The sequence below is a fragment of the Miscanthus floridulus genome, chromosome 10, assembly GCF_019320115.1.
Source record: "Miscanthus floridulus cultivar M001 chromosome 10, ASM1932011v1, whole genome shotgun sequence".
NCBI classification, from domain to species: Eukaryota; Viridiplantae; Streptophyta; class Magnoliopsida; order Poales; family Poaceae; genus Miscanthus; species Miscanthus floridulus.
The window spans coordinates 117,098,400-117,114,924 of NC_089589.1; the positions used below are offsets into that span (position 1 = coordinate 117,098,400).

Sequence of the window (16,525 nt, forward strand, 5' to 3'; positions counted from 1 at the left end):
AATTTTTCTATGCGTACCGAAAAAAACGCACAGAAAAATTCATCACCCACAAAAATATTCGAGTTTCCAGTAGTGTTTGCTCACATTATATTGCAACCTATATACAATAGTATTTTAGCATCCATCCTCATCTTCTCCAACTTTTCCAAATATTTTGGACTAAGGAATCTTGGATCCACCTCATGTAGCATCTTAGAAAGGTCATCTTCTAAGTTATCTTCAACTAACGTATTCCTAAAAACATCGCTAACCACCCCTGCCATGTTGACACCTCTCTTAATACAGCGATGCTCTCATCGTTTTCCCAATCCGCTATATATGTTGTCACCCTCCTCCTCATGCTTGGTCCATATCTTATAGTATTCCACGAAACTCTGAGTAATCAAGTGCGATCGTATCTACTCGGGATTGAGAAATTGCCTATGACTCTTGCTGTGCAAGGCATGAGCAGCATATGTAGCCTTCATCTGGTGGATTACATGCGACATAGGCTTTGGCTACCTAGATAAAGGAGTCAACCCTAATCACAACCAAACGAGACCATATATCCATCCTCAATCGATCTATTAACAAAGAAAAATAAGTGTGCCATTGAATTTAGTTAAAGCTCCAAACTTCTGCATGCATGCATAAATTGTATTACTAGAGAATCAACCAATAAAACAACCATATTTACAAGAGAATCAACTAAACTATCCAAAAATTAAATGCTAGCTAGCCAATAGCCACAACTTAAAGTGGTTCATCAAATTTTGGTAGCCCTCATGAACTACTCTATTCTATGCTACACTAAATAAAATGTAGAAACTAAATGCACCAACTAAGCCACGCAAAGTCATTTACTACAGAATTAAGCAAACTATCCCAAAATTAAATGCTTGCTAGCTAATAGCCTCAAACTAAAGTACATGTGCCACATGGGTTCATAAAAAAATGTTGGCCCTCATGAACAATTGTATTCTATGCTACACTAACTAAAGAGTCGAAACTAATATAATATAAATGGACTAATCCATCATAAGAATCAAAAGCAATCTAACGAAGCAAACTAGCTAGCTACAAATTAAATAGGTACGTAGGTACTAACCTTAAATTATCAGTAGCAAATGGACTCACCAAAATTCGGACACCATCATGAAAATTATATGAAGAATGTTCTCTCAATTAGATAAAGAACAAGCATGAGAGTCAAAGACAGTATAACCAACAAAATTAGTTATAAATTCAAAGGATTGCTAGTTAGACACCTTAAATTAAAGCAAGGGGATCCTGTTAATCCTTCAAAAACCAAGCCCCCATGATTTGATGAAAAATGGCCACACCAATACATAGAGAGGTGGGCAAAGACGCTTCCTTGGATGGGTGTGCTTGTGCTGGACGGGTGGAAAGAATAAAGGGTTAGTTTTTATACTGTAGCTAAGACAATGTCGAGTCAAGCAACAACCTACTAGTGATGTTGTTATATAGCTATTAAGTCAAGCCACGACCCAACATTAATATATCATTGTCGGGTGGTGTGTTAACAACCGACATTGATAATCTGACTATCATTGCTAGTTCTTGGTTCTAACCGGCAGTGTTTATATCAGTGTTGGTTCATTAGTCGCGCCGGCGGTGAAAGGTGGTCTTCACTGCTAGGTCAATAGGATTTCCATCATTGTACGGATTCTAGACTTATGACCCGACAATGAAGCATACTCCCTCTGTCCTAAAATAATAAGTGTTGTTTTGGTTTCCATGCTGGTCAAACATTCTTAACATTAACTATATTTATAAAAAAATATTAGCCAAAGTTAAAAGAGTTTGACTTCTCAAGAAGGGAGAATGACACTTATTTTGAGATGGAGGGAGTAGTCATTACCTGCTCTAGTATACCTGATAGTGATGGTCCGGCTAGTGTAGTGGCTGTTAACAGACCTAGCCAAGGTGGGATCATTATAGGTGTGTTTGGTTAGGTAGCCAACCCCTGGCCTGGTTCCCTAGATTCAAGAGATGGGCTGGAGCCTGGCTTCGGGGGGCCATCCGTACTGCCCTGGCCTGGCCAGGAAAGAACACGGGTACGTGGAGGTTGTTTTTGTGGAGCCAGGTTTGGCCAAGCCTTTGTCTCGGTTCGCATCACCTTCCATGTAGTGATGCGCTTGTCGACCTCTCCGCTCGTGGGCCGCTGCTCCTCCTCGCTCGCGCCCGCTCCTCCTCCGTGCGCTCGTCGTCCTCCTCCCCTACTCCTCCTCCCGTCAAGGCTCCAAGCAGAGCACTCATGGTCGCGGTCGCTGGTAACAGCCAGGAGCTCTGTGCTATGTGCCGCATCCAGTAGCAGCCAGGAGCTCATCCTCCTCCCGAAAGGCATGCACCGGGCACCGGGAGGCCGGTGTGATGGGGCGCGGCCGGCACCGGCATGAGCACCCACCACCACACACACCTCCTGGAAGAAGCGGCACCACCAGATCCCATCTGCTCATGCTACGGCCACTACGTCTCGGACCACCAGGGCCCAATTACGAGGTGCTGCGTCGCCGACCATGGCGAGGGGCCAGAGCTGCTCGGTCCTTCTCCTCCCTTCAGCGTACTCCCACCTCCTGGAAGAAGCGGCGGTGTGCCATGCTCGTCGTGCTATCCCGGCTGCTCGCCTTGCTGTTGTCGTGTGCCATGCTCGCCTTGCTACTGCCGTGTGCCATCTTCGCTGAGGATGTCCACCACTTGTTCGATGAACTGCCTCGAAGGGGTAACCTTACCGATTTGAATTCCCGATCTTGTCCAGAGCGTGGTTCGGTATAAACTGTTGTACCCCTCTCTCTATTGTTTCTCCATTGTTTTTATATGTTAGATACAATTGTTATGACAATATTAATATTCATCTTGTTCATGTTCTTCATTATGATGTTTATCGTCTACATTAATTATCTATCTAGTATAGCTAGTTTATCATTGTGTTTATGCATAAGTTCGTATAGCGCTCATTCTGATGTACACTGGGTGGGTGGTCGACATTGTGTAAGCATGGTGCTTATGTGTTGTTTACCTGCGAATACACCCTATATTCTGGGTCATGTGATAGATCGTGGATGTGACACTCCCGTTGAGTCCTTTTTAGTCGACTCCCCGAATATAGGTGCACGTAGGGTCCGATTACGAAGGTAGAACGAGCTCTGCCTTCAATCTTCCTTTAGTAATATCCCTTCTGTGTAGATATAAAGATGATCTTAGCCATGATTACTGGATGTAATTGCACTAATCAAATGCATGCTTTGACTTATAATTAAGAATGACTTAGAAATTATTCCTCTAATATTCTATCTGGCCATGCTAATGCTAAAGAAGGAGTGCTCTAAGTGATTTATCCATGTCTATACTTATCATTTATATATATTATTCTATGACTTGTTCCTGTATGAGTAGAGGTATGGCTATGATTATTATCTCTTTCAATAATATAAGTTGAACAATACATATCCATGTTAGACCTTCCCAGTGGTAAAAATATAAATAACGATACCTAGAATACTCTCGGGTAAAATGCTACAATGGTATAATTATCTGTGCGCTTGCGGATACTTTCATAGATTAATATTTATATATTCTCTCTAGTCACTTGTATTAATAAGAACTACGTAGTGTTATTCAAGTAGTAATACTACGTAACACCAATAGATCTCTCTAACATCATTACTAGGGATGACAACTTAGTAAGTTAGGGGATATAGGTATATAATAGGCGGCTGAGTAACTCAACCAAGTGACACATTAATAACTACCATTAACGTTTCTGGGGTTGCTAAGAATTTGGAACTAGAACTTTATTAGCGACGTTAAGAAATGCTGACAAGCATTTTTTGCACCGTTATTATTAGCAACATTAGAAATATCAACAGGCCACCAGGGCCCAGTCGCGAGGTGCTGCGTTGCCGGCCATGGCGAGGGGCCAGAGCTGCTCGGTCCTTCTCCTCCCTTCAGCATACTCCCACCTCCTGGAAGAAGCGGCGGTGTGCCATGCTCGTCGTGCGGGGATAGAAAGGAGGAGGAAGGCCGTGCTCGTCGTGCTAGCCCGGCTGCTCGCCTTGCTGTTGTTGTGTGCCATGCTCGCCTTGCTACTGCCGTGTGCCATCTTCGTCAAGGATGTCCACCACTTGTTCGACGAAATGCCTCGAAGGGATAACCTTACCGATTTGAAGAAGAGGTGACTGTATCAAAACAAACCAGGCAACCAAACACACCCTGAGGCTAGCCAGGCTAAGACAGTACAGACAACCAAACAACCAAGAGTTGGTTTGGTGAGAGCAAACCAAATGGCCAACGCTGCCTAGGCTAGGATTGTAACCAGACTAGAAGTTAGCCAGGGAACCAAACACACTTTATACTACTGCTTTCTGGCTTCCATCACTAAATCCGTTTTCCCCTAGAAAGCACACTCCGACCTTCTCTCAAAGCAAAACATACTATCAAAAGTGCACAACGTACGCATCCAGGGTGTCCTTCGCCGCGGCATTACCATTCTAGTTAGTTGCATCCAAAGAGCAAAAAGCTTAGTACACCTACGGAACCAACAGGCGGCGCTACAGCGGGGCGACGATGGATCTCGTGGTCGGCGCCTCAACGACACTGTGAGATCCCCTGGTGAACAAGCTCGGGAGCCTCCTCGCGCAGGAGTACACGCTGATCCGTGGCGTCCGTGATGACATCCAGTACATCACCGACGAGCTGGCCAGCATGCAGGCCTTCCTCAACAGGCTCAAGCGGGCGCCAGACGACCACGACGAGCAGCGTCTGGACTGGATGAAGTAGGTCCGAGAGGTGTCGTACGACATCGAGGACTGTGTCGACGACGTGGACCATCGGCTCAGCGGCGAACCCCGCGGGAGCGGAACAATGACGTATCTCCGGAAGAAGTGGTACCTGCTCACCATGCTGCACGCGCGCCACTGCATAGCCACCGAGATCGGCAACCTCAAGCTCCGGGCACAGCAAGTCAGCGAGCGGCGGACCAGGTACGGGGTGGAAAACCTGACAAAAGTTGAAGGTCCCGCTGGAGTCAACACTTCCCCAGACCACCGAGCGCCACTTCCCCAGTCCCCAGCTCATCGGCAACAAGGCTCCTGTGGGAATAGAGGACGCCATGGAGAAGCTCAAGCCGTGTTTTAACGATGGTGCACAGGATACTGCTGAACCTCAACTGAAATTCCTCGCTATTGTTGGGTTTGGTGGCCTTGGCAAGACCACGCTTGCCGTGGCGCTGTACCGTGAGTGTGGAGACAAATTCGCTCTAAAAGCATCCGTGCTTGCATCACAGAAGTTCCATCTGCTGACTGTCTTGAGAAGCATAATCAGGCAGCTGAATGAGCAGCAATCTGGTGCATCCAAGACTGACTTCGACGGGATTGAAGAATGGGGACTGGACAAGCTCAAAGACAAACTCGCCAACCAGTTACTACAACAGAGGTACTGCACTATAATTTGGGCTCAGTTTGTTTTTTTCTTTATCCCAGAAACCATTTGAATTTCCTAATTCATATGGCACCATAGTTTAAGTAGGCTCGATTCTATCATCATACTGTTGGCATTTGTTTTATAGATATAGATTGATAGATTTTGATCTTGCAATATTGCTTTCAAACATTGCGTGAAATAGGTAGCATATCCTGATACAAGGCATTTGGTCATAGTAGTTAATTATTGTACACTTGTGTAGTACTAATCATCAATTAGTCTTGCAATGTGTTTTGGAGGAAAATTGCTCTTGTAAAACTATCATTTCTTTATAATGCTTGAAATAGGTACCTTATCTTGATGGATGACATTTGGTCTGTATCAGCATGGGAAAATATACGCGACTCTTTTCCCAGTAACGGGAAGGGCAGAATAGTGGTGACGACAAGGTTCAAATCCGTAGTCGAAGCCTGCCGCCGCCCACAAGGCTACGTCCATGAGCACCAGGCACTCCTCGAAGAGGGCTCATGCAAATTGTTCTATCAAGCTATCTCCAGTATTGGGTATGGGATTTGTCATTCTAAGCCCATTGATGGTGGGATTATCATGAAAATATGTGGAGGTCTTCCTTTGGCAATAATTGTAGTAGCAGGGCTTGTGGCTAGTAAACTAAAATCAAACACAGACCAGGAAGTCCATTCACATTTGGTTGATGTGGACAAGGATTTAAGTCAGGTGTTGGTGAATAACCTCACCACAGATGGAGTGACTCACATACTAAATCACTGCTACCACCATTTGCCGGCTGATCTCAAGACCTGCCTGCTGTACTTGAGCATGTTTCCCAAGGGCTGCATGATCAGTAGAAAAAGCCTCATCAGAAGGTGGATAGCTGAAGGGTTCATTTCTGAGAAGCATGGGAAGAACGTTGAGGAAGTTGCTGCGGACAGCTTCAATGAACTCATTAGCAGGAACCTGGTCTGTGCAGTCAACAACAGTAGCAATGGCAAAGTGAAGAGCTGCCAGATTCATGACATGGTTCTCGAGTACATCGTCGCCAAGTCCAGTGACGAGAATTTCATCACCATTGTCGGTGGCCACTGGCAGACACCATTTCCGACCTACAAGGTGAGGCGACTGTCCACAAGAGTGACCGGAAAGAGAAGGAAACAGTTGAGAGGATGAAATTGTGGCATGTCCGTTCCTTAACAGCTTTGGGGAGCTTTAGGACACTTCATTCTACTTGGCTCAAATTTCAGATACTGCAGGTGTTGGATCTTGAAGGCTGCAAGGACTTGTCCTTCCATCACCTCAAGAAGATATGCAAAATGCATCAGTTGAAGTACTTAAGCTTGTGCCGGACGGATATTGAGATGATCCCAAAGAAGATAAGCAAACTGGAATATTTGGAGGTATTTGATATAAGGGAGACGGAAGTAAAAAAATTGCCGGCATTAGTTGAGAGGCTTCAGAGAATGGTACACCTGCTAGCTGGCGACAAGAAGAAGAGAATTGCATTGAAGTTGACTGAAGGAATCACAAAAATGACGGCTCTCCAAACACTATGAGGAGTTCATATCTGTACTGGCTTGGCCCTTAAAGCCTTGGAGAACCTCACCAACCTGAAAAAGTTCATTGTTTACAGCAAATACCAAATAAGCTTCCGAGGAGGAGGAGCAGGGCAAGGAGGCAGAGATCGTGCCTGCCGCTCCCGATCCCGATCCGCAGCAGCAGCATGAAGAGGAAAGGGATGTCATGGCGCATCCTGATTCTGCGAAGCAGCATTCAGCTTCTGAGGAGGTGGAGGCCAAGATCAAGGAGCTATTAAGAGTGGCGCAGGCCCTTCGTGCGAGGATATCTCAACTGCTGGGGCCTGCTGGCCCACATGGCGTTGCGACGCTAGACGGCACTGCTTGATCTTCGTGGAGACGGAGATAAGCTTCCTTGCGGCGTTCTTGACGACATTGAATTCGAACCTCCGTGGAGACCGAGTTAACCGTCCTCACCTGCAGAGCATTTCATCGACGAGTGCTCGACGAGGGTGCTGGGACTCTATGTCAGATTTCTCTACACGACCAACCTGTGAGGAGCACAGCAGCTTGGGGAAGGGGAAAAGAGGAGCAGGGGAATAACAGCAAGGAATTTAGTTCGGATGAGTGCTTGATCGATAAGAGTTTGTGATACAATTTGTTCATGGTTTGTACTCTCCTCTCGCCTTCCTAGTTCCTACTTATACTAGCTAACATTAGGTCCTCCAGGATGGGCCGGCGTAACGGCTGTTGGGCCTCCGGAGCCTCTTGGGCTGGAGCGCGGGCGATGCAGAGGCTGAGCCCGTCGCTGTGCCATCATCAGCAACATCCGGTGGAAGCTGGGTGCTGACACAACCACACCTTGCGTAGATTTATTCATCCCTCACGTCATACGCTGCTGCGAAGAGCCGCACAGTGGTTCCGCCGTGTAACTTTAGTAGAGCATCTTTATAGGGACATCGTACATCATTTGCACGACCAGACAGAACATACCTCCAGGAACATGCATGGTCTTCTCACAAGATATTTACCTTACCTTGGGCTTACACCCCAACTGGCAAAGGCCGAGGCGGGTGCCCTTCCGCTTGTCGGCATCGATCGCCCGGCAAAGAAGATCCTCAGGTGGCTCTCACAGCCACAGCTGGGGACGATGGACAGGAGCCTGCTGAGAGTCATGTCATGTCTATCGTTGGTCCTATGGGGATTGGCAAGACAACTCTTGCTGTGGATCTCTGCAATCGAATCAGGCATCATGAAACTAGTGGAGGACACTACTATTTCCAATGCAACGTTATGGTTCAAGCATGAGGTGGGGCTGATAGGAACATTCTTCTTCTTCAAGATATCCTCTCCCAAGTCTCAGAACCAGCAGCAGCAACAGCATTGTCATCAGGCCCGTCGTCAGAAGCCAAGACAATGGAGGTCCTAGTCCGCCTCGTTTCAGAGTGCTTGCGAGATAAGAGGTACCAACACTGGCGGAGCTACCTTAGGGCCATGCCCCCCCCCCCCCCCCCCCCCCTGCCGTGCATCGAGTTCCATAATTGTCATGTGCAAGTGTATGTATATTTCCCCACTGTCTACTGGCATAGTTGATTTCACTAGTAGAGAAACGACCTTTCATCTATGGCCAAAAACTATTTAGTCCCGGTTTAAAAATTACAACCGTGACTAAAGGGAGGACTAGACCTTTAGTCTCGGTTTGTAATACAAACTGGGACTAATTCTACTCTTTAGTCCCGGTTGTAACGGTTACCGAGGTATGTCAGAGGCATGTCAATGCGAGAATCTTTAGTCCCGGTTTAAGACATGAACCTAGACTAAAAGTGTGACTTTTAGTCCCGGTTTGTGTCTCAAACCCAGACTAAAGGTGTCTCCAAACTGAATTTAAAAGAAAAGCGTATCTTATCTAAGTTAGATGTGTGGTGGTAGATGAGATAGTAACGCATGCAAGAGCTTAAGTGGGAGGTCTTAGGTTCGAATCTCCATAGCTGCAACTTTTTTTTTACCCAATAAATACCTCTAGTCCCGGTTGGAGGAACCGGGACTAAAAATCAAGACCTTTAGTCATGATTGTATAGTCCCGGTTCCAAAACCGGGATTAAAGGGGTTGAGAACCGGGACTACAACCAGGTTCTCTACTAGTGTTTGTCTGTTACTACTGACTAGATTCTTGATGCATGCAAGCTTGCTAGCTACGATGCCATGCTTGCCTGTAGCAGTACGTTCTTGAGGCCCGTTTGGCCCCTGCTTGCTTTGAGCGCTAGCTCCGCCACTGGATACCAATAACGACCAACTTAATTACTAGCTTTGGCATGATTATATATCTTTAATCTGCAAATATATTTGCTAATTTCTTTCTCATAATGCTTCCGGCTGGCCAGGTATTTTGTCATTATCGATGATTTATGGGAAGCATCAGACTAGTGGAAAATCGAACCCGCATTCCCTAGGAATAATCTTGATAGCCGAATATTGGTTACAACACGCAGTACAATTACAGCATGGTGGGCATGTTGCTCCGATTCTTATGATGGCCTTGTGCATGAGATGAAACCTCTAAGTGAAGTGGATTCAGAAAGTCTGCTGTTGAAGATACCAGGTCTCCGATAGGGATTAGGCCGTGTGGCGACTAAGGGATCTCCGCCCGAGCGGTGCCTCGGGGTGCATGATCTGGTTTGGACACGGAGTAACTGTAGACTTATAGTTTCATAAATGCTGTCCCCTTTTACACGGGCTGCCCTTCTGTTTTTATAGGGTGTCCCTTTGCCATTTATGCTCATTACATGTTTTCTCCCCAACTGTTCCGGCCCAAGTTCTAACCCTCAAGGTCCTTCTAGGTTTTGCTCATCAGCCCTCTTTGCGCTACCTGGGCCTTGACATTGAGCCCAACACCAGCCCATCTTGTGTTCCGGGACCGGGATCACCTCGAGGTCTCCGTTCGATGCCTCCGCTTCAGGGCCTTCGCCTTCGGGCCTTCGTCCTGATGCCTCCGCTTGTCCTCGGTGGCTCTGCACGGTGCAATACCTCCGCTGCCCGTCGGAGGCTCTGCTGAGCCTGGCGGAGGCTCCCTCGGTGGTGGCGCCTGTTCCGACCATGCGGGCCTTCGCTTTCGCCCGGGTGCCTTCGCTCCGGCCCCTTCTTCGCCCGGAGGCTTCCCTTGCGAATCTCCTGGACAAGATAATGCAACCATCATGATGTTAGTTCCTCAGCCTCCGGCAGCCCGAGTGCCAATGTCCCAACATCTGCTCCAAGCAAATGCAGTTGATTCAATGGATGGTTGCCTGCCGAATATTTTGAAGGTACATTGTGATGAAATATTAAGGAGATGTGATGGTGTACAATTGTTTATAATTGGCATGGCAGACTGGCTGAAGGGACAACGATTGCAGAAGCAGTGCCCACGACCACCAGAGGGTGAGGACGAGGAACAAGTCCCCCGGCTGCCAGAACGGTTAGAACAAGCACTGTCCTCTGCTTTTAATGACTTCCCTGATGATGACTCAAGGTTACTATTATTGTACATGAGCATGTTTCCTTATGGGTACAAGTTTGAAAAGGATCGTCTCATGTTGAAATGGTTGCATGAAGGCCTTACTCATACTAATCCATTTTATTACTCGCATTCTAGTGATGCTATGTCAGAAGCAGAGACGTTCTTCTCCCAGCTAGTGGATAGGAATGTCATCAGCTGTGTAGCATCGAACTGCAAACACAAGCAAGATGAACCTGAGGTTTGGCAGTGGCAAGTCAATCATTTTATGCAGCAATTCCTTGCCTCCAAATCTGCGGAGATAGGTTTCGTTTTCACCACCACTACACTCAACTTATTGGCAGCATCTGCAGCAACAACAACAGAGTGTGACAAACAAACTAGCGGCAGGATGCCACGGAGGTTAGCCCTGCACCATCCACATCCCCTGCTCCTGTCGCTGCTTCAAACTATGGATTTGTCCCAGACTCGTTCGCTAGCTGTGTCCGGGGCCATCAACAGCGGAATAATCCCTCTGCACCGGTTTGTCAATTTGGTGGTACTGGATCTTAAGGCTGGGAGAATCTCAAGGATGTGGACCTACTGCAGGTATGCAGAAGCAAAATGATCTTTTTGAGGTATTTGAGCGTCAGGAATACTCGAGTCAGCAAGCTCCCGCACGAGGTCAAGGAGCTGCAGATTCTGAGGGCACTGGATGCAAGTTACACGCAGATAAGTGAGCTCCCCGTCGAATTGTTCGAGCTAACAGGTCTGCGGTACCTGGACCAAAGAGGCACGCAGATAAGCCAGCTGCCAAAGCAAATTGTGGGCCTACGGCATAATTTGAGTCGTCTGCTCGTTGGTGGTGGTGGTGAAGGAACTATTAATTCCGTGCAAACAGCTATGCCACACGATGTACGGCATCTCAGCAGCCTATATACACTAGCCACTGTTGATTTGACCCAACACACTGCAAGCTTTGTCAGGGCTCTCGGTGATCTATGCAACTTGCGCGTGCTCGCAGTTACATGGTCCTTTCACCAGTCCACTGACAGAGACTACTGTGAAGCGTTGCTGTCATCCATCAAAAGGTGAAGCCTCAAGTCCCTGACCATTTACTGTGGACTTGGACTCGGCTGCTCCATGTGGGCTCCATTGAAAAGTCTCTTGCGCCTCGGTGGCTTACAGCACGTTCTTTCGGTTGGATTAAGTTATGGCTGAGAATACTGTTGACTGATTTAGAGAGTGTTTGGTTTTATGGATTAAATTTTAGTTCATGTTACATCGAACGTTTGATACTATTTAGGAGAACTAAATATGAGTTAATTATAAAACTAATTACATAGATGGAGACTAATTTACGAGACGAATTTATTAAGCCTAATTAATCCACCATTAGCACATATTTACTGTAGCATCATATTATCAAATCATGGACTAATTAGGCTTAAAAAATTCATCTCGCAAATTAGCCACAATCTGTGCAATTAGTTATTTTTTTCGTCTATATTTAATACTTCATGCATGTGTCCAAACATTCGATGGGACAGGGACTAAAATTTTTCTGTAGTAACCAAACATCCCCTTAGTGTGAGAAAAAAATACTATTTAAATTGTGGATTATAAGACAGATATGAACGAATAAGTCGAAACGAATGTGCTGTTAAACAGTTCTTGGTGACAGCGGGAAGATTTGCAAGTGTTCCACCATGGATCCATGGGCTCAGCTTTCTATCTTTCGTGCAAATCACCGTCTGTAACAAGCAAACAACGACGGATGATCTGAAGATACTTGGAGCCCTGCTCAAATTGCAGTGCCTAATACTAGGCTTGGACTTCATTCCAGGACATGCCATAGTGATTGGAAATGAAGGATTCCGCGAGCTCCAGAGGTTCTCCCTTGACTGCGTATTGCCATGGCTCACTTTTCAAACAGGAGCCATGCCATGGCTTGCACACCTTCGACTCAAGTTCTCCTCGGGCCCCGCAAGTGAAGAGCGTGTTCCGTCCGGTATCACCAACCTCCAAATGATCAGCGAAGTGGTCCTCAGCTACAGCGAGTGGTGCGTCAACAGCACCAGTGTAAAGATGACGGTGAAGGCGGTGAGGGAACAGGTTGCCAAGCATCGCAACCCGATCGATCTCTTCATCAATGACGTCGAAGATGATGATGTTCAGGCTGTTGATGAGGAGGCAGAGAATGCAACCGGAACTTCTTGGAGCGGAACAGATGCTGGACCCGGAAGAGACGATGCTCAAGCAGTCAATGAGGAGGCTCAAGGAGTGGTTGAAATTGAGATTACTGAAGCTGAAAGTAGATCCAAAGCCACGCTATCTGATCCTCACAGTCACAGCAGAAGGTAATCAAATCACCACTCTGTTGCTTTGAAATTCTGACTGCCCACTGTCAGTTCTGTTTTCTCTACAGTTCTCATATATATCACTCGTTCGATCTGTTGGTTGGTTTTTGAACTAGTTTAGACTGATTGATAGTGATTTATTGTGAAGATTTATTATGAAAGAAAAACACTGTTGATTGACTGATTTGAGCTGGCTCAAATCAACAGGCCGGTTGTCGCTGCACCAGGAATGATCATCTTCTCTCTGGAGCCAGCCTGGCAAGCATACCACACATCAGTCCTCGCCTCCTCCTGTGCATTGCTGCTGCACACATGTATCTCAGGTCAGAGATGATGTGAGCGTCTGGTGGTCCGTGGTCATTGCCGCATTAGGGCCTACATTGCAATTTTTTATGATCTGAACACTGTAGTACGTTTCGTTTGTATTTGATAAACTTTGTTTGATCATAGACTAACTAGGTTTAAAAGATTCGTCTCATGATTTACAACCAAACTGTATAATTAGTTATTTTTTTTACCTATATTTAATGCTCCATGCATGTGTTCAAAAATTGATGTAATAAAGAGAGAGTGAAAAAACTTTGAACTTTAAGGCCATCTAAACAAGGCCTAGACTGTCTCCAGCGACAGCTACTCAATGTACAAGACTTATTCCATATTTAAATAGTGTTATAGGTAAAGGGTTTAATATCTATAAAAGTTTTTCTTCAATAATAAGACCTAAAAAAGAACTCTTTATATAAATGGATCTACAGAAAAAAGGATACTCAAATTTAGGTTATGCATCTCCTAACATCTAAAATAGGTCTTGTACTATATTAAAGACTATATGTATTTGGTTGAAAATCCATTTTAAGTTTAGATCTCACAATACATCAAGATAGCCTTACTTACTACTCTCTCTATATAACTACTGCTACTCTGTTCGTCCAAGATTGTCACTAGTGTGGAAAAATCAGAAGTTTCTGAAAATTCATACCGAAGATGGACTGTTCCACACAGGACCAACCCAACTGAACTGTTGTTTATCAGCCTCTTCGCTTAGCAGTAAACGGTTTGTCAGAATAGTATTTTTCTTCCATACTAAATTAGTCAGCAATAATAATGCAGGATCGTATACGATCGTATCAGCATCAGCCGAACAGGCTGTATATGTGTTCTTGATTCAGTCTCAAATGGATTTGTTTGCTTGTAAGACCTTGACAGTATGTAATAATGCAAAACATGGTGTTATTTTGCCAGCTTATTTAACTAAGTATGTAGTTTGGGTTTAAGTGAGACTGACCGAAGGAAGTGTCCAGCTTCTTCGTTTCGGCTAGATTGACTTATAAGCCATGACTGAAAGTACTACTAATTAGTTTAGTGTAGAAGAAAAATACTGTTTGAGTCATGACTTATGAGCAAGATATGGACAAAGTCCGGTTAACTTCTGCGGCTCTGTCGTACTACTACTACCGTTCCATACTATTTCTAGTTGGGCCTGGTTTAGATTACCTTTAAATTTTAAGTTTTTTTATTCTCTCTTCATCACATCAATTTTTGATACATGTATGGAGCATTAAATGTAGGTAAAAAAATAACTAATTGTATAGTTTAGTTGTAAATCACGAGACGAATCTTTTAAGCCTAATTAGTCTATGATCAGATAAAGTTTGTCAAATACAAACGAAACGTGCTACAGTGTCCAGGTTGCAAAAATTTACAATCTAAACAAGACCTTGGTGTTGTCTTGCTGCATTACAGAGCATTAATTAAACTGCTAGCGACGAGAGGCCTCAGCGACAGGAAGCTGACCTCCGAGTCCCAGCCAACCCTGGCGTCGTTGCAGACGGGGACGATGCTCTGGTCTGTTTCCATTGATGCCCCTGATCACGAGCGCCGATTCCTCCGTCTCTACATTCACGAACAGAGTCTCCAATGAAAAACCCTTTCAAACATTCACGCGGAATCGTGAGGGGAACAGGCAACTCACGATCATCGGGCCCGAGGGCGACGCGCCTGACCTGGACGGCGGGCACGTGATCCATGGAGTTGTCCGTGTACCGTGGCGGACACGGCGAGGTCATCTTCGACGCCGAATTTGACGGACCTCATGGCAGCCGGCGGCAGAGGCCGGTGATGGTCATGGTCGGCGGCGCCGCAGGTAGAGAAGGGGATCTGGAATCGTGGGCCGACTGAAATGAGTGCTGGAAAGCAGATCGTTAGGCCTGTATGGGCCTGGTGGTGTTGTTGGGGTTTGCTTTTGAGTTGAGGACTTTCTCGAGGAGTCGAGCAGGCCCAATGCTAATTTTCAAGTTTCGTTAATCTAGCTCTAGCACGAACTCCAACGGCATGTATCTGAATCTCACATGTCAAACGATGTGCCCTTTGGTGCCGCATTTGCACTGTAGTCTTCCAAGACTGTTATCTCGTGTGTTTGTTCCTCCGTGTACTCTGTGCCATTTGCAGTTGGTTGCACCTTCATTTACATTTGTTTATTATATGTTAAAAAAAGTTGTAAGACCTGTGCGGAAATCAGGATTTTTCTTCCAAATCCTACGGAATCTGTACTGTTCCACACAGCACCGAATCAAATGGAGTATTTTGTTTGTGTGTGTTCTTTCAGTCTTGTGGATTTGCATGTAACACTCACCATATAATAATGTAATAATGCAACAGTTGTTTTTCCTTAAAAAAATAATCTAATTCGGGGTTATATGGACTGCGACAAAAAACTAAAAAACAACAACATAAACTCAGGCTATATGGACTTAAACTAATTGGGCTTCTGTGACTAATTACTGATTACACGGGGCCTAATTTTTGGGGGCCGGCCGTGATCGCACCACTTGCACCTCCCAGTGTAGATTTTTTTTAACCTTCTCTTAACCACTTGCCGAGATAGATTGTGCGGCAGGTCCGCCCCGTGTTGATGGCGTGACAGAGTACTGCCAAGTAAGCGGGTCAGCGGGCGACTGACCAGCCACAGTGGCAGGCTAGCCGCGCCACGCTGCGCGGCGCGGCGGAGCAGTCACTACTAAGGTGCCATCCAAATTCCAAGTTTTTTCACTCTCTATTCATCACATCAATTTTTAGCTGCTTGTATGGAGTATTAAATGTAGGTAAAATAATAACTAATTACACAGTTTAGTTGGAAATCACGAGATGAATCTTTTGAGCCTAGTTGGTCCACGATTGGACAATATTTGTCAAATAAGACGAAAGTAGTACTATTTATCGGGTTCAAAAAATTTGCAAAGTGAATCAGGCCTAAATAAATGATTTTGCGATGTAGTACAAGTTCATTAACCGAGGCAAGCGGACTGTGTGGCCGCTTACGTTAATCGGTAGCAGGGAAATAGATGCGGCCAAATGGATCAATTTTGGAAATAAAAAGTGTTAGTTTTAAAAATAGTTTGACAAAAGTTAAAAATAAAAAATTTCTTCTGTGTACGACCCGAGCAGTGCTACCAAGACTCTGCCAGAAACCTCCGGTTTTCGCATTGCTCCTTCCATAAATCTCAGAGGTGGCAGCATTGGTGCCACGGAACACAGTAGCTTCAAATCTTGCTTCTCGCACAAAGATCTCTCTTCCAGACTCCACATATATACATAAACTGATCCTGATATACATGAAATGTGCAGTCAATTGTCCTTGAAACCGGATGAGATATTGGTATTTTGTATTTGTATTTGTATTTGTATTTCTCGTTCATGCGTCGCATGCAAATAGGCAGGAGAGGCAAGGTGCATGTTCGTTTGGCTAT

At 45.5% G+C, this 16,525-nt stretch overlaps 1 long non-coding RNA gene and 2 pseudogenes across 1 annotated transcript; 2 read left to right on the plus strand and 1 right to left on the minus strand.

Moving 5' to 3' along the window:
- The first annotated feature begins 4,566 nt into the window (after window positions 1–4,566).
- Window positions 4,567–7,338, plus strand: LOC136489388 (disease resistance protein Pik-2-like; annotated as a pseudogene).
- Window positions 7,339–7,953: 615 nt separating this feature from the next.
- Window positions 7,954–12,783, plus strand: LOC136489389 (disease resistance protein Pik-1-like; annotated as a pseudogene).
- A 154-nt stretch (window positions 12,784–12,937) lies between these two features.
- Window positions 12,938–14,952, minus strand: LOC136486312 (uncharacterized). Its single transcript, XR_010766767.1, has 3 exons — window positions 14,752–14,952; window positions 14,574–14,672; window positions 12,938–13,083 (listed from the first exon to the last, which is right to left on the minus strand). It is a non-coding gene; the product is annotated as an uncharacterized lncRNA (long non-coding RNA).
- Window positions 14,953–16,525: the final 1,573 nt, after the last annotated feature.